A 20,826-nucleotide genomic window follows, 5' to 3' on the forward strand; every position below is an offset into this window, starting at 1 on the left:
TGAGCTATTAATTACAGCTCTGGAGTGTTTCATGACAGTGCCTATTCACTGCCTGTGCTCTGCCACGAGGCACTGGAATAGCAGTGGATAATTCATGGAGGGGAACAGGAACGGAGGTTTACAGCTCATTGGAAAATGCACTTCCATGAGAAAGTGCAGCAGAACACAATGGAAGCACTGAGCACTTCAGCACATCCCCCTTTTATGCTCCGAGCTGGTGGGTCTGAAAAGCAAGGAATGCTTGGTCTAAAAACGAGCCATCAAATTTTGGCCAAAATTAGCAATATGTTCTTTCTTTGCTATGCTTAAATGTTTGCTGGAAAACAGACAGCTCCTGCTGAAAAGCCCATGCTAAAAAACCCCCAACTTACTTTCTGTGGGAGAGGAAAAAAAAAAAGAGAACACAATCTGCTATCAGCTCAACCATTATTAAAGGGAGAAATCCTAATCCCATATGCTGCCGTTTACTCAATGATCTCCACCACATGTACACAGTGTCCTTACACAAGAGAGATGAGAAAAGAAACCCCAGAAAGACAAAACTGCTTCCCCTCCAAACTGGTTTTGGTGACAGAAACTGAGCAGAGCAGATGCCAAGACCCTCCATCCTTGCCCTGACCTGGACAGTCTTGAGCTGTGGCCTTGGGGAATCTCATGAGGTTCAGCAAGGCCAAGGGCAGGTGCTGTACCTGTGTTGGGGTAACCCCCAGGATAAATCCAGGCTGGGGATGAAGGGATGCAGAGAAGCATTTGGGGTGCTGGGGGGTGAGAGCTGGCCCAGAGCCCCCTGTGCTGGGCTGATCCCCAGCGTGGGCAGCAGGGGAGGGGGAATTCTGCCCCTCTGAGGTGAGACCCCACCTGCAGAGCTGCCTCCAACTCAGCACAGGAAGAACCTGGAGCTGCTGGAGCCCATCCAGAGGAGGCACCAAGATAATCAGAGGGATGGAGCAGCTCTGCTGGGAGGAAAGGCTGGGAGAGCTGGGGGTGCTCACCTGGAGAGGAGAAGCTTTGGGGTGAGTGAATTGTGCCCTTCCAGTGCCTGAAGGAACTGACAAGAAACATGGAGAGAGACTGGGAACAAGGAATAGAGGGACAGGACAAGGGGGAATGGCTTCCCACTGCCAGAGGGCAGGCTTAGATGGGATATTGAGAAGGAATTCTTGGCTGGGAGGGTGGGGAGGCCCTGGCACAGGTTTCCCAGAAAAGCTGTGGCTACTCCTGGATCCCTGAAATTGTCCAAGACCAGATTGGATGGGACTTTGGGCAATCTGGTCTACTGAAAGGTGTCCCTGCCCATAGGAGGGGGCTGACTGGATGAGCTTTAAGCTCCCTTCCAAACTAAATCATTCCAGGATTCAATGACTTCTCCTCAGTGAATTTCTAGACACTTTTCCTTGGCCTTTTCTTTGTCTGCTGTATCACCAGGGTTCAAAAAGCCCACAGAAAAATATGATAAATAGAAAAATATCTCCATGGCATTCTGGCAGTAAGATCCTTTATGCTCTTCAAGTTTTAAGGAATCTGAGCAGAAGCTGTGTTCTGAAAGAAGAAATCAAGGAGGATTTAAAAGCCCCAGTGCTGCTGTGGGGTAACTCCAGAAGAGAGAGTGTGCACGTGTGCCAGGGAGAGAAGCCTCCCACATCTTGTTCCTTGTAGGTAACAAGGATGGTTCATTAGAGGCAGTTTCACTGAACTCGACGTCTTAAATTTTTTACAGCACCCATGGGCATGGCAGGATCTGGTGATTTGCCACCTGTGCTGAATTTGTTACCTGCAAAGACAGTACCTTCCTAAAAGCAAAACAAGAGAAGGGAAAGGAAAAGCAAGAGAAGTTCCTCCAGCAGAGACACACCGTGTGGCCTCCTCTGTGAGCAGCAGGCCTGGCAGGCAGTGCTGGATGAATTAATGCTTCATTAAGGACCTTCCCCAATTCAGTGCTCCGGCGTGGTGCTGAGCACGCTGAGCTGGAGCAGCTCCCTTCTGATGAGCTACAACCCAGTGCCTTGAACATTTGGGTTATTAGAGTCGGGAGAGCAACTCCAAGGTTATTGCCTCGCTCCAAACCAGCTCTGCATATTTTGTGAGTGACTGAAGACTCTGCTGCTTTTTCTCTGCCTCTCTCACAGCCAATGGTCCCCGCCGAGCCCGCGGTGGCAACGCGTGGCGGTGACAAAGAGCTCACAGTTTAGCTCCGGTTGGTTCCGTCACGTCATAAACCTTACAGGCCCTTTTTCCATGAAGAACGAGCGTGGGAACATGGGCTGCACACAGCAGCGAGGCTGAGAACACAAACTCCAGTTGAGATTTGCAGGAGATGATGGGGAATTTTGCCTTGCAACTCCCATTAATTTCCGTCGCAGCCGGGTGATGTTGAGCACATGATTTATCGTGAGTCTCGCACCGGTTTGTGTTGCTGTTCAGAGTAAAATATCACCTTTCCTTTAGATAAGAACAATCCCCTCTCCCAAAGTCCTGGCTCTGTCAGTGGCACATTAGGAACATTAATAAAAGTGAGTGGAACATTAATAAATTAGCAGGTTCCTCACAAACTTCAGCACAGAATCCCAGAATGGTTTGGGTTGGAAGAGACTTTAATGAACTTCCCATTCCACACCCCTGCCATGGGCAGAGACATTTCCCACTGTCCCAGGTTGTTCCAACCCCATCCAGCCTGGCCTTGGACACTTCAGGGGTCCAGGGGCAGCCACAGCTGCTCTGGGCGCCTGTGCCAGGGCCTGCCCACCCTGACAGGGAAGCATTTTTTTCCCCAAATCCCATCTATCCCTCTTCCATCTTAAAGCCATTCCTTCTTGTTTATAGGTAATGTTTAAAGGTAATGGGGAACTGCAGGGTTTTCCAGATTTTTGGCTCAGTAGGGCAATAAAGACCCAAAATCAACTTTGATAACCCAAACTTCAGCACAGGCTTGGCACCCAACACAGCAAGAAGAAAAAGAAAACAGAAAGAATCAGATCTCAAAACTACAGTTTCCATTAAATCCAGGCAAATAGGATATACATAGACCTGTTCCTTCAGCAGGCACCTCTCAGCAGATGTAATTAAATGGAATAATCAGATTTGTGGCATTAGAACAGCCCAGTCTGATCCAAGATTGTGCTGCCACTGAGGAGTAAGAAAAGAGGTCCTGGGGAACTTCTGAAATAATTTTAATAATGAAGCCAAGCTTCAGGTGAAAGGTTTTCACTAGCAATTATTATCCACACCTGTTGGGCACTTGGAAAGAGCTCATGCATCTCACTGTCCTGCTTGCATTTATAGAACTTGCTTGCACTCAGAAGGATCCCAAAGTGATTAGAATTGACTGGCTACAGGATTCATTTCCCTGGGCCTGAACTGCATCGATCCTGGTGTAGAGCACAGCAGCTCTTTAACGATGAGCTGTAACAAACCCTGAGAATTCGAGGCAGGAGGTCAAGAACGACTCAGCCATCCAAAACCACCCCCTCCAAAAAAAAAAAAAAAAAAAAAAAAAAAAGAACTGAGGGAAAAGCACTGTAGTTAAAATAATTTAAAATCTGAGCAGACCCCATGGCCAGCACCTTCAAGGTTATGGAAATTTCCTTCAATCCATACACAGGCAGGTGTGTGATTACTTTCTCAATTTTGGTTGAAAAAGCCCAACACATATAAAAACTCCCTTTATTTGCTGGGTACAACAGAGGGAATTACCAGCCTTATTTGACAGCATCTTGAGCTTTCTGATTGATTTCCCAGCTAAGCTGTTGACCAGGGATGACCCAGTGAGGATGGCAGCCCCGGCTCCCTCCCAGCCTGCCTGGAGAGCGAGTGATCTCTGTGCACCAGCAGTGACCCCACAGGCAGAACAGTTTCTTGGCACCTTTATTAGAAAGCAGTAACGATATGAGAGCAAAGACCCCTGGTTTTATTGGAGGGTGCACTAAATAATTTATTTTCCAGCAAGACTTTCAGCTGTCTGTCTGCCTTGCTCTGGGAATTACAGAATCCCAGAACAGCTGGGTTGGAAGGGATCTCTGAACATCACTCAGCCCAATCTCCTTGCTGAGGAAGAGTCACAGGGTGCAGGTGACACAGGAACACATCTGGGTGGGTTTTAAATATCTCCAGAGACAGAGACCCCACGACCTCTCTGGGTACAGGAGATGCAGCCAACAGGAGACACTAACCTGGATTTCTGAGTGTCACACCCTAATTCCAGCAGAAGGGACCAAATGAAAAAGACCTTTAATACTAAAACCCCTTACCTCCAAACACCCTGGATCTCTCCATAGTTCCTACAACTCGACAAGAGCACAGTCACACCTTGGACTTCCCTTCTGGCCAGAGCTGTGCATTAAATGTGCCAACCTCCTCCCAGCCAGGCTCACCTCCCTCACCTCCCGACACACCATTCCCAGGAATGCCTTGCAAAAAGCTTTCATGCTGCTGGAAGGACCATGGGGAGAGAGGAAAAAGCCTGTGCTGAGCCTGCCATTAGCACAAACCCTGCAGATCCAAAACCACCGAGGCAGAATTACACCTCCTGCAAGGTTGCACCTCTCTGCACCGCAGGATTTACATGCACACACAAACTGTGGAGCTCCCCAACCTCCACAATCATCCCCCTTCCTGGCTGTACAGCTCCTTTCCAAACCTTGGCTTCACAAGTGTCCTCTCTGCACCCTGCTGAGGCTGTGCTGCTTTCCCAGACCCCTAGGAAGCCTTTCCATGTCCTTGGCTGTGGGCAGGGGGACTGTGGCTGCCCCACGCCAACGGGAGGTGAAGCACAGTTATTGCTGCCTGGAATATTTCGTGTTCCCAAATGGGTAAGGGGAGGGAGAGGTGGCTTCCATGGCACACAACTATTCTAAAAGAGCCAGAATATCTGCTGGAAATGTTTGTAGCCAGCTAACCCTGAAGAAAGCTGGGTAAAAGATGGATGAGTGCCTCAAGGGACCCAAAACTTCCAAAAACTGCAACACTGCCTGAGTGGGTCTGTCCCAATGACACCAAAGGTCTCTCTTAGCCAGTTCAGAGCTGCTGAGCCCTGGGGATGAAGATCCTGCTCTGAAGGTAATAAATCAGAGATGTCAGAGGGAAAACTGATGGGGAATGCACGAGGCAAAGAGCACGGGAAGTTGGCTAAGAGATCCCAGAGACCACATGGGAGAGAGTTCATTACTTTTCTCAAGTCAGTGCTGTTAATTACATTCAGGGCCCAAAATAAAAGTCATCTCTAGGTGAGGAAGCCTGACAGGGCTAGGTTGTATTTTGTGTTTGCTGAGTTACCTTTCCTGCATCGCTCACCTGGTGGGGAAGGTTTGCTCGGACTGTGGTGACAGCAGATTAATCACTGGCTTTGCTGCCATCTTTGAAAAATGGATTTCGGGCCCACGCATTTCTCATCAGTGCATCTCCCTTCCCGCTGCCTCCTCGCTGGCACAGGAGGGCTGGAGGCTGTTTTAAATGGAAAGCCAGGACAAATCTGTGGCTGAGCTCCTCCAGGCAGCTTTTGAGGTGAAGTCAGAGCTCCTGCCCTGGGGGCTGCTGCAAGCACAACCTGGTGGGTGCCCACCAGCAGGCACTGAGCTCTTACCTGAGCTGGGATCACCACAAATCGTGGTCTGGGTGTATTTTTAGGAGCAAATGGGCAGCCAGGTGTCCTCACCCGAGCCAACCTGAGTTTGAATAGTCATGCCAGAGGCTGAGTGGTCACTGCTGCCCAGCACCCAGCATGGGCAGGTCGGGGTGCTAAGGAAAGGCTCTTGGGGGCCCCCCAAGAGTGAAATACTGGGGGCTGTTCTGCAAGACTCATCCAGGCCACCAGGCTCAGCTTCTCCAGGAGGAGCTGGCCTCCTCCACCAAGTAAATCCAGCTGCTGAGAGGGAGCCAGATCCGCTGGCGATGCCGCAGCCAGGTGTTAGAAACAAAGGCATGGGAAGAGCAAAATTAGGTCAAATCTGCTGATGAGAGATGAGTAAATAACAGTTGCTATTCCAGGGAGCTTTTGTTCTCGCTAAAAGGAGAGCAGGCAGCTTTGCAGATCTGTCTCCTCTCATTCCTGCTGAAGCAGGGGTTTAGGCATCCTCAAAGTTTCACGGGAGCATAAAAGGAGGCTGTGGAGAGGGAGGGGGGTTTAAACTGTGCATGCTCATGGAAATGCGTAGCTGAGGCTGTGAAAAGTGATTAATAGAGCCAATCAACAAACAATAGTGAGAATATTATTGAAAGACTTTCTTTGCGAGTGTCTGAGCACGATGGACTGACAATGTAGAGGAGTGTGCTGCTGCTTTATAACTGGGATTTTTTCTTTGCAAGTATAATAAGGAAGTGGCTAATAATAGGATGGAGAATATTTTCAAGGTGTGTTTTATTATCCACTTATCTCTGACGCTTGCCAAAAGAGGCCTGAATATTCCTCAGTACATTGGAGACTCTCTGGCAGGGGAGAAAGACTGATGAGCACCATAAAATAGGGAGTTAATGAAAGCAACTACATCTAAATGCAATATCTGGGTCCCACGGCTGAGATTTCCTGCAGACCGACACCGTATCCCTCTGTGGCTCCAGCTCTGCAGCCAAGTGAAATGATGTTCTCTGCCACAGGAGGTGGGGGAAGCTGAGAGTCATTGCCAGCATTTAATGACACAAAAGTAAGATCGTAGAACCGTAGAATGGGCTGGGCTGGGACCTTAAAGATCATCAAGATAATTGCCATTATCTAATTTGCTGATAAAAAGGAGTTCCACCAGCCCCTGCTTCCCAGAGGGATACAGGCAGAGAAGCTTGCAGTCTCCAGGCAAAGTAATTCAAGAAAGAAGCCCAGAGTGCCTTTGTTCTCATACAGAGGGAAATAAGGGGCCATAAATGCTCAGTTACACATATTCCCTACCAGAGCATCCTGGATTACCTGAAATCCCAGAGCTACCAGCAGCATCCCAGAGCCATTCAAACAGCAGGACCCCCCAGGTGTCCCCTGCTGAGGGGAAATGGAGTTTGGCTCATTTGTCCTCTCATTCCCACAACGTGATCCCAACCGAGCTGAACATGCAGAGCTGGAGATGTGCTTTATGCTCTCTGTAATACCAGCTGACAGTAGATATATATATATTTATATAAATAAAAAAAACCCCTCTCTATACACAAAAATCTATCTATATTTGAAGCATCTAAAAGAATTACTTTGCTGCAAAACACGGGAGATGTTGATGGCAGTAGAAGCTGTCAGAGATTTAGGGCTGCTGGGCCTTAAGAAATGCTGTTTTTGTGGATGCTCCTCGTGTGCTGCAGCTTGCCCAGCTCAGCTCCATCACCTCCCCTCATCTCCACAGCCACCACTCCTGGCATCTCTCACCTCATTCAAATTCCAGAGGTTCCTCTCTGACGTGCTGAGCAAAAGCTTCCCACCTCTTATCCCAAGCTTTCAATCTCATGAGAAATATTAAAAGGAAAACATGAAAATTACAGGAAAAGTATCTAAAGGATCGTAACCTGCCACAGTAATGAAAAATCCAATTGGGCTTGGAGTGGAGCTGGGCTGATGTAAAATAAAGAGGAAAATGAGGGATGTTTAGTCCTGCCTGCGGGAAGTGCTGCTGCGTGGGGCACGAAACAAACTGTTAAATAAAACCACAGATGGAACATTTATTGGGAATCACAGAATTATGGGATATCCTGAGTGAGAAAGGGACCCACCAGGATCATCCAGTGCAGCCCCTGGCCCTGCACAGACACCCCCAAATCCCACCCTGAGCATCCCTGGTGTCCAAACTCTCCTGCAGCTCTGGCAGCCTTGGGGCTGTGCCCATTCCCTGGGGAGCCTGGGCAGTGCCAGCCCCTCTGGGGGAAGAACCTTTCCCTGACATCCAACCTAAACCTCCCCAGCACAGCTCCAGCTGTTCCCTCAATTTCTGGATGCATCAGGAGCTGGAAGATGATGGGTTCAGTTATCCCTGGGAAAACAGCAGGACCTTTGGGAATGGGCAGGGGTAACTGGTAGGGAAGGAAAAGGGTGTGTTGGGGTGCCAGTGCCAACAGCAGTGCCCTAACACTGTGCCAGGCTGTGTCCTGATGGACCTTCCCATGATGGAGCCCCAAGTTCTGCTGACAGCCCCATCCCAAACTGGCTGCATCACCCTTTATGCCTCAGTTTCCCTCTCACTAAAACCACTGCAGGATTTTAGATATCTCTCTTTTCCAACCCCAGCCCACCCAGGTCCCATCTCTTAGGCTGAATTAACCCAACAAACCCCACTCCAAGCCCCCACCACTCTCTTTGCCAAGTGTGGAAAAGCGACTTTCCTCGTCGAGCTGTGCAGCTTCAGCTCTCCATCACACCCAGCACTCCAATATTCACAGAGCCACTCAGACACAGGCAGGCTCTATTAGTGCTAATGAAACTGGGGAGCCCAATTCCCCACGCAAATGAACCTGTGGGAAGGGGATTACACCTCCTCACATGCACCAGGTTGAGATCTGGCATCCGTGGCTCTCTTTAAAAGTCTGACCTCATTCCTGCCTTGTAAACACCCTTCCAAGTATGAATAATAATAAAACCCCCTCACTTTTCTTGCAGAATCATTACATTGTTTTATTATTTTCCTATTCATGCTGTCAATAATAAATCACATTACCCAAGATGTTCACATTTATTAGACTATTTAGAGCTCAGCATCGCTGGCGTGGGTTTGTGTTCATGCTGCTACCAGAGCTCAGCGTTTGTTAATAACTTCAGGTCCCCAGCACTCACTTTTCATTAAACAATGCAAGAGGGGACAATAGTCCTTAATTAGCAATGCCATCCAAACATCCCTGTGTCATGGGAGGGTCAGGAGAGCAGCTTTGGGCTTCAGGGCCAGCTTGGACAGGGCTTGGAGCAGCCTGGTCTAGTGGAAGAGGTTGAGATTGGGTGAGTTTTAAATTTCTTTCCAACCCAAACCATTCTGGGATTATACAGAGCTCTTGCAGACATTGGTAAAGAGGAAGGAAAGACTCCATGGGGGTAAGAGTTGCAAAGGAACAAACAGAGCTTAAAGGCAATGCTTGCTCTCCTCTCCAACACCAAACTAATCCAAGAAACAGCAGGCAAAGCTGAATTCCTACCAATTATTTCCCTGCTCACTTAAATTGCCCCTTTACTCCAAGTGATGCACAGACCCATGAGAGGATTCCTCACTTGCCAACCTGAACATGGAATTTTTATCCATTTCCAGGTGTGACCCTGAGCACAATGAATGAGCTGCAGAAGGACACACAGGGCCTGGGAGATGAATTTGTTGCAAATCTGCAGCCCCTTCCCTGGGGCCCTTTGTACCACGGAGGGTTTATTGGTGACACACAGAGTGTCACCCATCTGTGTGACCTTGCAAAGCCTTGGATCACCGAGAGAAGCAGGTGGGCTTTGTGAGCAGCTCAGAGTGGAGTCAGAAGATCTCACCCAGGGTGTACTGGGAGAGAAACTGAGGGACAAAAAGAGGAGGAATTTATTCAGTAGATACACACAACACCAGCACAACAAATCCAGGGTCTTTACTCTTGACTTCACTGCTGAAGCCAGAGAATCACCATCCCTTGGTGCCAGTGCAGGGGGATTTTGGGATGCCCCTTCTCTGCCAGCTTCCTTGAATAAAATGCAATTTAGCACTTCAGGTTTGTTTGTGCAGGCTCAGCCTGGGGCTGCTGCACAGCGAGGGCAGGCAGAGCTCCCAGGGCAGCAGCCAGAAAACAAACCTGGCCCTGGCTGGTGCATGTGAGCAAAAGGGAATCATATGGTTGAAGAGAAGAGTAATTGTAGTGGAAATTCAAAATCACTTCACTGAGCCCATTTCATGCTGTCCTTGTTGATCCTGTAAATCAGCAGCGGCAATTTATTCCTAAACAACAACAATACTGAATGAGGAAGAAAATGAAATAATTGTGTTTTGACCAGCATGAGACAATTCCTCCATATTTATAAACACAGGTGTTGAGTGTAAAGACCCTATCACACTCATCAGGCAGAACCAGGCAGGGCTGTGCAGCATGGCCAGGGCAGGAGGCTCCTCCTGCAAAACTTGGCCAAGGGTTTGGGATTCCCATCTGGCCTCCAGAAACCAAAAGGGCTCATCAGTGTTTCAGGAAAAAGCAAAGCCAAAACACCCCCATATGTGCCCTCAGCCAGGAGTGTCCTGCTTCTGGCATCTCCCTGGGCCATCCCCAGCCAGTCCAGATCACTCCCACATGTTCACCTGAGCTCTGCTGCTCCACCTCTGTCCTTGCTCACAAGAGTCCTCACTTCCCAGCCCTTGCACAAATCACGGAATCCCAGAATGGTTGGGGTGGGAAGGGAACTTAAAAGATCATCTTGGTCACCTCAGGGACACCTCCCACTATCCCAGGGTGCTCCAAGCCCTGTCCAGCCTGGCCTTGGGCACTGCCAGGGATCCAGGGGCAGCCACAGCTGCTCTGGGCACTCTGTGACAGCACCTCACCACCCTCACAAGGAAGGATTTTCCCAATATCCCATCCTGTGGGAGCCATTCCCTGTGTCCTGTCCCTCCATCCCTTGTCCCCAGTCCCTCTCCAGCTCTCCTGGAGTCCCTTCAGGCCCTGCAAGGGGCTCTGAGCTCTGCCTGGACCCTTCTCCTCTCCACTGAGCACCCCCAGCTCTCCAGCCTGGCTCCAGAGCAGAGGGGCTCCAGCCCTTGCAGCAGCTCTGTGGGCTGCTCTGGCCTCACTCCAGCAGCTCCACATCTTTTCATGTGCAGAGAAAATATTCTGGTTTTTATTAAGCTGTCCAAGGCAGCCCCAGCCCTCTTCTGCCCCCACACAGAGTAGGGGATGCTCAGGCACTCAAGGAAGGCACTGGGCACTGCTCAGACCCTCTGCAGCCTCCCAGGGTCCCCCAAACCTCAGATCCATGGGCGTGCAGGGGCTGCAACAGCCTTTACTGCCTTGGGCTATGGCAGAGCCCTTCATCCCTGATCAGAAGATAATCAACTGGCAGAAAAAGGATCTGACATCCAACCACCTCTGCTTTTAACCATCCTCAGCATTTTACCTGTCAGTCTCCCACACTACTCCATGAATCCCTGGGGGATTTGGGACTCCCTCAGCCTCTGCCTTACCTTCCTAAGAGCTCTGACAGCATCTGCATCACAGACAAGAGGTGCCAGCAGCCAAGACCCATTTGCAGAGGAAACCAAGGTATAACAGCTCTCCAGGTACATCAATCAAAGTGTCTTCTAGGGGAATATTCTGTCTTTTTTCCCTAAAAAATGTATTTGGCAGATGATGAAAACAATGTCAGACTTTGTCTACCTCAGTTCTCAGCAGAAGACCTCTCAGCTCATTTTCTACAGTCTCTGCTGCAGGTGCTGGATCCTTTATGATCCCCACTGGATCTAGCAGCTGGAAAACCTTCCAGCCTCTCTCCTTATCAGTTTCATTAATTATTATCTTTAGTTTCACCATCATTTCCTTAAGCTGTTTTGACAGCCTTGTTGGTCCATCAATCAAGTGTCTTGTAAGTACTTTTGAAATTCTTGGTGAATCTCAACTAAACTTGACAAGGGATGATGAGAGTTCACTGTTAAAGGGGAAAAGAAATACGAGAAAACCTAAAATAACAGCAACAAGAAAGCAAAATGTAAAAGGGGGCTGGGTAAAAGGAAATGCCCTCACTCTCTGGAAGTGGAGAATATAAAACAAAAAATATAATTTTTTTTCCCCCCTGTCTTGGGTTGCAATACAGGATGTGGCCAGCAATGTGTGTTCTGTCACCATCTGTTGGAGCCGGGTGGCATCAGGGGCAGTGACCCTGACCTCCTGGCACACATTATCTGCTAATGGGCCATCTTTAAGCCAGCTGGGGCAATCATCTTTATCTTTCCATAGCCCATCCTCCCTCCAGGAGATATCTCCTGTTCATGGCCATTGAGTCCCAGTGCATGACTGATAAAATTCCATCATCCCACTGGGAGATCCTCCAGCCAGGGGAGGAGCCAAGCCTTTCCTACCCAGATAAAAACTGAGATTTTGGACACCAAGGTACCTTCTTTCCACTGGATTCCAGAGGAAAACCAGACCTTTCCACATCATCCCTGGATCTTCAGAGGAAACTACACCTTCTCCAGGAGCACTGCTGCAGCTGAACCACATCTGCCACTGCAGGAGGAAGCAGCCACCATGGAATGGGACTGCTGCCACCACCCTGACTGACTGATGGGTGTCAGCTTGGATTCTGACTCTGGCAGGGTTTTGGGATTGTTCTTTGTAATACTGTATTTCTATTTTAATTTTTCCTAGTAAAGAACTGTTATTCCTATTCCCATAATTTTGCCTGAGAGTCACTTAATTTAACAGTTTAATAATTTGGAGGGAGGGGGTTTATATTCTTCATTTCAAAGAGAAGCTTCTGCCATTATTGGCAGACACCTGTCCTTCAAACCAGGACATCCGTTCAGCACAAGTTTCTTATTCCCGTGCCCTGGGAATGGGGAAGACAATGCTCTTCTTCCAAAAAACGCCAGCACAGACCAGGAGACAGTGCCCAGGAAAGTTCAGCTGTAACAAATGGCAAACTTTCATCGGGATCTGTGTTTGAAATCTTTATCACAGACAGGGAGATGTGCCAGGGGGAGCAAACATCATCTCCATTAAGATTCCTCTGTGCAGCAGGATCAGGAAATGCCTCCTATGAGAAGTCTGCCCTCTGAGCCTGCCGTGCCTGGAATCTCTAGAGACAAAAGACAATTCCAACACATTCTATTCCTTCTTTTCTCCCTTAAGACCAAAACATCCCCATGACACTCTGCCCTTCCAGTTTCACTCCCACTGTAATGAGCCCCAGGCATCCCTTTAGCAGGATCCATGAGCAACCCTTGCTGTGACACTCCTTCCTCTGGCTGATGACAAGGACATTTTCTCAGTGTTTTTCAGGGATCATTCATTAATCTCCCCTTTCCAGTCCAAATTCAGCTGCACGGGTCTGCTCATGCTCAAGTTTAATGATGCCACGGGCTCCAAAGACCAGGGAGATCATTTTATGGAGCTGTGGATGATGGATTAATGGAAGAAGGAAGGGGCCATCCCACAGTTTGCCAGTGCACGCTGCAGGAAATGTACTTTGGCTGTCATTTGGGCTGAGATGGACAGATGGAATCAGGGCATCGCTGCAAGGAAAATCATTGAAATTTGAGGGAATGCCAGTTTTTGCTTTATCAGGTTCAAATATATGGTGCAGGATGAGAGGAAAACTCAGGGAAGGGCTGGGGGGATGCAAAGCAGCTTTAAGAGGAGGGAGATCTAGGGAGATCTACTGTCTCCTGAGGCAAGGTTGGATTGCTGGACCTCTGGAAGCTTCTCCTGTCCAATTAATGTGCTGACACAAGGGCTCCTGTAAATCCAAGCTCTTGCCACTGCCCTTTTGACTTGGTCCCTGTTCCCAGGATTATTTCTGTCAGAGTCTGAGTTTGAGCACCCTCATCATCCTCCTGTCCTTGCCTTCCAGCCCACAGGGAGGTTTTAGCCTCTTCTCCAAGTTGTTCAACACTTGGCACCCAGCAGGGATTTCTTGGCACCCAGCAGGGATTTCTGGACAGTCCAATCCACAATTACCTGAGATGGTTTTGCTTCACACAGTGATAAGAAAACCTCTCTCCTGTCTCCTGCTGCTGCCCCAGACTGCTCCCTGATAAAGGTGAGAGTACCTCAGGCACACACAGAGCTGCATTTCCCATTACTGCTGTTGCTATTGAAGTTATTTAGATAATTGCTGTGCCAGCCTTGCCACAGCAGCACTGTTAGGAGCTGGTAATGCTGCCTGTTTTACACTTGTGGGGACAGATAAATGGGGGAGATTTACACCCTGGCTGACAGTCAGCTGCATTCCCATACCTGGTAATTTGCACTCAGGAGAAAGGCCAGAGCCTCTTTCCCAACCTGCTTGTTTTACCTTCGCTTTGGTTTCGCTATCAACTAAATGCACTCAAGGGTAAAGGCTCCTGGGGGACCTGTGAAACCTGTGCTACTGCAAACACAACATCTCTATTTGTTGCCAGGGCGATGGTTAATAACATTAAAATGAACATGGGCCCTTTGCAGCAGGATTCGTGGGCTGATATCTGCGAAGTGGGGAGATGGAGGCAAGGGGGGACACAGTTCAGTGCCTCTGAGGGCTTCCATCAGGAGACACCAAGGACAGCTCTGCATCCCAGCCAGGATGGAGAGGATGGAGAAACCTGGAAAAGGTGAGAGGGGTGGTGCTGAGGGCTTCCTAGCTGGACAAAATGCCAGCCTGGGGTCTCACCATGCCCCTCCAGCCACCAGCACTGAGTTCTGCAGTGCACAAGTCTCCAGCATGACCTTTCCTAGACAGACACTAGAAAGCCATTACTGAGCACAAGCCAATTTGCTTTGCAAGTCTAAGTGGCAATTTTCTTTCTTAAATACATTAAAGTTGAAGGTAAATGGCTATAAACAGAAAGTTACTCCTCACTCCCTCCACAGAGACCTCTCCCTGTGGTTATGAGCTATGATCTTAAAAAATACTGTAGCGAGGCACTGGCAGCACAGGACACGGTTGTTTTCAGCCAGTGACTTTCGTGCCAGGCTTTTATTAAGAAGGAAAAAAGATTAAGTGATAATATCCGCAGGGGGCAATGACTTCTTCAAATATCCTTATGCAGCAATTTTACCAGGGAGTGAAAAATTAAGAGCAAGGTTTAAGGTCTCTGGGATTTTATTCTGAGTAGGTGCACTGGCTGAAGAACAGCAGCTTGCCAAGCACCTCATGAAAATTCAGCAGGACTGGGTCATAAGCTGTGGTTTTGTGAGGAATTTCAGTACCAGCAGGAGGAGGAGGAAACACAGGGACTGCAAAGAGCTTCCCCCATCCCACTGCAGCTCCAGAGAGCTCCTGGTGATAAAAAGAGGAGGTGATGTGTACAGCAAGGGAGACCTGCCCTGCCTTCCCACCTGCCACAGGTCTCACCTGAGCCCCAGGTGAGCTTGTCCTGCCCATCTCCATTCCCAGGTCTCACCTGAGCCCCAGCAGAGCTTGTCCTGCCCATCTTCATTCCCAGGTCTCACTTGAGCCCCAGGTAAGCTTGTCCTGCCCACTGTGGTGGCCAAACAAATGCATTTCCCCTCCCAGCCCCTCCCCGTGCCTCTCAGCAAACAACCTGAGATTAAACTCTTTAATTAGCAGCTCTCAAAAGCATTGTGGGATTCCCTTCTTTTTGATGGACTCGTTGGTCTTTCCCATCCAACACCTGCCTCCAGCTGCAGCCTGGTGGCTCCAGACAGCCTCACACAAAGGCAGGGTAATCACACAACCTCCTCAGAGAATTTAATCCTTCTCATCTCTTATTTTGGCCTGACATTTCTGTTCATTAGGAGCACGCTGTGTACAGCACTGTACATCTTCATTGGGAACCCACCGTTTCTATTAAATGTAATTATTTCTCCCTGCAGCTTGCATGCTAAAGATGGGCACTAAAAAGCAAGTGGCTGCTGCAGGAAGGAATCACAGAAGTCTTTTACAATGCATGTGCATGGCAGCAGCATTCATGGACTGCCTGAGACTGCACCCACAGGTTTTGGAGGTGTGCAGGACCCTTGGGGTGAGTTATTTCCACCTCTGGGCTCAGCAGGAATGGTTTGGGGTGGAAGAAAACCCCAAACCACCAGGGCTTCCCCTGCCAACACCTGGCTGAACTACAACAGCTGGATGTGAGCAGAACATCTGGTCTGCACTGAAACTCCTCCAGGAACAAAAGATCTATTCCAGCCCCTGGAGCTAGTCAGGCTCCTGTCAAAGGTGTTCCTTATTTTCTAGCCTGAATTTGTTTGCAGGCTTCATCTTCCAGCTCCTGGGTTTTAGTGCCTCTCTGACCAGAAAAAACCACCTTCCTATTGCTGTCCTGGGCAAGATTAGGGGTAGACCAACCCCTAAACTTTTCCTATTTTCCTCCTAAGCATTTTCCCACCTCCTAACATTATTTTATCTGAAACTTTTCATTTTCTTTTTTTTATTTTTTTTAAATTTTTTATTTTCAAAACTGTTTTCAGCTTGACTGAGCCAGAAAGCATTTACAAAGTCATTTTCAAAGTGGTGGCACATCCTATTCTGGCAACTTGGTATCAGATTTGTGCTCTTTTGAAATAACATGGTATTTTAGAAGTATTACAGAAGTAAGTAAAATTATTTCCAAGTACTTCATTTGAAATTAAATGCTATTTAAGGAGTGAGCAAGAGCCATCAGAGTCCAGTTTGCATATGTTGAATGAAAGAATGAACCATTCAAGGAAGGGATTTGTCTGGGTGGGGTTTGGGGTTTTTAATTTGTTTTTAAATGATGTTTTCACAATGTTCAAAATGTTTTAGCCCAGTTAAAACCTTAAGGCAGGAATTTCAGAGCCAGAGGGAATAAATTCCACCCTTGATGCCAAATGATGGCCAAGCACACAGAAAAACAACCTCCATTAGCAGCTCCCTGGCACCGGGACCTGTGTGAGCCTTTTCAATTCCCAGAGTCTCAGAACTTGAAAAAGCCATTCCATACTTATTTCGTAGAATATCTTTATTCAACCCTAAATGTAAGCAATCAGCATTAGGTTGATGTATTCCAGCCAGCAGCGACTTGGGGGACCCACTTGAACAGGAGACTTCATGAATATTCTACAGACTGACATTTGTTTGCAGTATTTGAATATTTCCTAATAACCAGGGGAAAAAAAATGTGTTCCAGGAGGCCAAGCTCATGAATGCTTTATAAAGTCAGGTCTCCCATGAAATATCATAAATGGCAAACATTGTTCTCTATATAGAGATATGCAAAAAACACTGGGCATTTCCAGCACCTGAGCTCCACTGGGAGCTCCCCTTCCTGGGCTGGGTCTGGTGGGCAGCATCTCCCAGCTCCAGGTTTCTTCCATGCCATGGAGGGAGGAGGTGCCCACCACTCCCAGACACTCCTGACATCCCCTGAAGTTGTATTATCATGGAAGCAAAAAAAATTGATTTTTCCCCAGTCATTCTATTGGCAATATCACAGAATCACAGAGTGCTTTGGGTTGGAAAGAATCTCGAGGATGATCCAGTCCCCCACTGTGGGCAGGGATGGCGCTGTGTGGTTGGAGAAATCCCTTCTTTTAAGGGAACTTTATCAAGGATTATTAGTATTTTTTATGAGCCTCAGTCCTGCAGCAGTACTGCAGGAGTGTTTTACTTTTTACTGCTGTATCTTTTCTCTTTCACATCATAAACTTCAACCCCTCAAAATATAACTTTCAATCTATGCCACCCCCAGTACTTGAACACAAGGAAAAAACCACACTCGAGGTAACTGCAGCCATTAAGGATGTGAACACTTATTTCCTCCAGCTCCTCCTCATGACCCTTATTTAAAGCATTCCAAAACTCCAGCCTTTTTCCAACCTTGGCCTGTGCTTGTTGAGGGCAAATGAAATGGATTCTCATTTGCTACACAGTTCTCTCCAACCATTCAATCTTTCTGCCCGTATTTATCCTTTTACAAAGTCAGTGGGTCCCTATCTAATATTAATATTTCTTTGTGTTGAAGAAGAACAAGGATTACTCATAAAATCTCTGCTCCTGCATATTTTGAAGAGTAAATAGGGGGATTTTGAAAGCCTATTTGGCATCGGCCTAAATCTGCCTTTCAAAGCTCCTTTGTGACCAAATCAGTTGTCCAACACACTCCTCCTTGTCTCAACAGTTTCATAATTCTGACTGCACTCACTCCAAACAGATTTTTTCCCAGCTCCAGGATTAGTCCAGTGACATACAGCCAAAGTCAGGGAATTCAATTCCTCTTAAAACACTCAGAAAGCACCAAAAAGGTTCGATGTTGTTTGGAGCAAGCAGGCCAGACATCTCGAGTCAGACACTGAGGGATGAATCCATCACCTGAGATTTCCTTTACAGCCAAAAGAGAGGAATGAGCACATTTAGCAGGCAGATCTCCTCAAATGCCTATTTTCAGCTGAGGCAAATCATCCCTGAGGTTGTCTCTTTCTATTGACTAAAATCCCCAGAATTTTGCCAGCACAATGCTCCCAGCTCGTGCATGGAGACTCCACCTGGAACATTAAACCATCCTCAGAAACACCACCTGACACAAAACCCTAACAAACCACAGGGGCTGCCTTCCATCCCAGCTTCATTTCAGCCATTTTCCCTGCATCCAAGAGATTCCTCAATCCAATCAAGTGCTCATTAACTGCCCTGAGCTCTTAGCAGAAACGCGCTGCTGCTGCCAAATTAACACAACCAGGACTAAGTCACTCCTGGAATGTTTCATCCCACAAAACCTGTGAGTGCAGCCAGGTAAGGATGTCCTGATGGAGTCCAGGTCACGCTCCTGCACAGCCAGCACGGGTCCTGGTCCCATTTTGGGTCTGATGTTTCCACCATCAACCATCTGGAAGTGTTTCACTAATTAAAGGCTCTCCTTGAAAACTCGATTTGGCAGAACTACTTCAGCTCTGCAGTAGATTTGACCTCGGTGACCCCGACTATTGTGCTCTGCAGGTTGACAAGGTGCTGAATAAACAGGTAAAGCAGAGATTTTGTTGCCTTCACTAATAAATCAATTTTAATTACGGCGACAACATCAGCAACAGCACCGAGTCAAACTGCTGGGCCCATTCTTCTCCCACGCTAAGTATCCCAAATTAAAGGGTGAATGGCACTGTGCTCGGGGTATTGTCATGCAGACGAGGGAAAACAACGCGCTTTCCAATTTCCTCATGCAAATGCAGGCGGAATTGTTGAGACACAGAATATGTTTTGCCATCTCAGTGGTTCTGTAGAAGATAAGAGGAGCCGCGAAAGTTTTGCAATTTGTAAGCTGGCAGCTTATTAAATAAATAAATCAGAACCCCCACCCTGCAAACCCAAATGTTTAAATAACATTACAAGTAAACTGTCAAGGTCAGCAAATAATACGTTTAAACAATCTTGTATTCTTTTTGCCTTTCTGCAAAGACTATGCTATAATTTATGGGTTTATTTCCTTTTCAAAAGAAGTTTCTTGATACAGTCTCAAACTCTAGTGGAATATTAAAAAAATAATAGCAAAATATTCCAGCCTGAAGGCTATTGCAGGGTGCTCTGCATTCTTGAGCACCCAGCACTGCAACACCAATTTCTGTGGAGTTACACCCTGCCCAATAACTGCAGGAATCCAGAAAAAGGTTCAGAGCAGACCTGGTGCACAACACCCTCCAAGAAGAAATAAACTTTTGTGGGTATTCAGAGGAGTCAAAGCAAAGGGAAATAAGGCAACTCGGTCATAACCAAGTAGGGCCAGATGTTGTTTTTACCTTTTCAGACCAAATGAAAGCACAAGAGCAATTATGTGAGTCTGAGCTCTCCTCCCAGGCTCCTTATGTGTTTCACCTCCATGACTTCATGAGTCACTCTTTCCCTTTTATCCCTCATCTGAGAGGATCCCTGTTCCCACAGGAATGGCCCCCACTGGGGTTTGTGTAAGGCTGGACCACGAGCCCGGCTGCAGGACACACAGTGATGGGGACATTCCCAGGGTGTCACCCACAGCTGACACCACTGAACACCCACCACATCACACTCCCCCAGCTCCTGTGGCTGTGGGGTCAGAATCTGCTGGTTTTCCAACACCATTAAACTCAATCTCCAGTGCCAGGGACAGCAACAGGAGCCAAAGCCCAGGAAGTGAGACACTGCTCCATCAGGCAAGGAGAGGAGATCACAGAGTTATTGAATCATTAGGGTTGGTAAACACCTCCAAGATCATCAACTCCAGCCTTTGACAAATTGAATTCCAGACGCACTAAACCATATTTAGAAATGACATCCACTTGTTTTTATGAACACTTCTAGGGCTGATGACACTTCCACTTCCCTACTCCAATGCTTAACCACTCTTCCTATGAAGAATTTTTTCCTAATAACTAACTTGAACCTCCCTTGGTGATACTTGATGCCATTTCCTCTCATACTGTCTCTCATTCCCTGGGAGCAGAGCCCACCCTCCCCCTGGCTGCCCCCTCCTGTCAGGGAGCTGTGGAAAACCAGAGGGTCCCCCCTGAGCCTCCTTTTCTCCAATGTGAAGAACCCCAGTCCCCCCAGCTGCTCCTCCTGGGCTGATGTTCCAGATGTGCCACCACAGGAATTCCTCCTCCCCTGCTCCAAACCAGCAGCACACGGGGGTCAGCAGAAGGTGCTTGCCTCTGCTGTGTCACAGATAAATGGATATAATGCTCACAAACAGCCCCTGGGGCTGGGGGCAGGCAGCTGCTGCCCATGGGCACGGCCAGGGCTGGGAGCAGGGCTGGGAAGGGGCTCCTGCTCTCAGCCCACCCCGGCTCCTTGCAGGGACTAAACGCGTGTAATTCCCGACTCCTGCGTGCTGCACGAGTTATCATCTGCAAGTTGTTGCTCTGCAGTGACTTGACAGTGTAACAATGCAAAATAAATCTATTCACACAGCTTTGGCGAGACCAAATCCCGGGAATGTGCCGCAACAGCAGAGAGCAGTGATAAGTTCTTGTAACTTACAGCAACCCGGAGCTGTCCTCATTACCATAAATTATCTTCCTGCACACACAGGAAACCTTTCCAACGGACTCCAGCTTTTATTCCCTGTCTGTGTTAAAGCTGGGAGTGCTTTGTGTGAGCCCAGAGCCCTCCTGATAGCGCTGGGTTTGAAGTGCTTGGAAGCTGCGGCGCTTTTCCCGTTCCTCCGACCAGAGCATCGGCGTTAGCAGCTCTTGCTGCACTTGTAAAGAGGATTCACGGCTGAGTTTTGTGCTCTGGAATGCACAGGGACTTTGCACATCGTCTCCTGCAGGTCTCTCTGT

At 48.1% G+C, this 20,826-nt stretch overlaps 1 protein-coding gene across 5 annotated transcripts in view; it reads right to left on the minus strand.

Annotated features, from left to right (window-relative positions):
- KIRREL3 (kirre like nephrin family adhesion molecule 3) overlaps positions 1-20,826 on the minus strand; it is a 352,826-nt gene that overhangs the window by 224,662 nt on the left and 107,338 nt on the right. The gene's annotated exons all lie outside the window — the stretch shown is intronic.

The sequence above is a fragment of the Erithacus rubecula genome, assembly GCF_903797595.1.
Source record: "Erithacus rubecula genome assembly, chromosome: 25".
NCBI lineage: Eukaryota > Metazoa > Chordata > Aves > Passeriformes > Muscicapidae > Erithacus > Erithacus rubecula.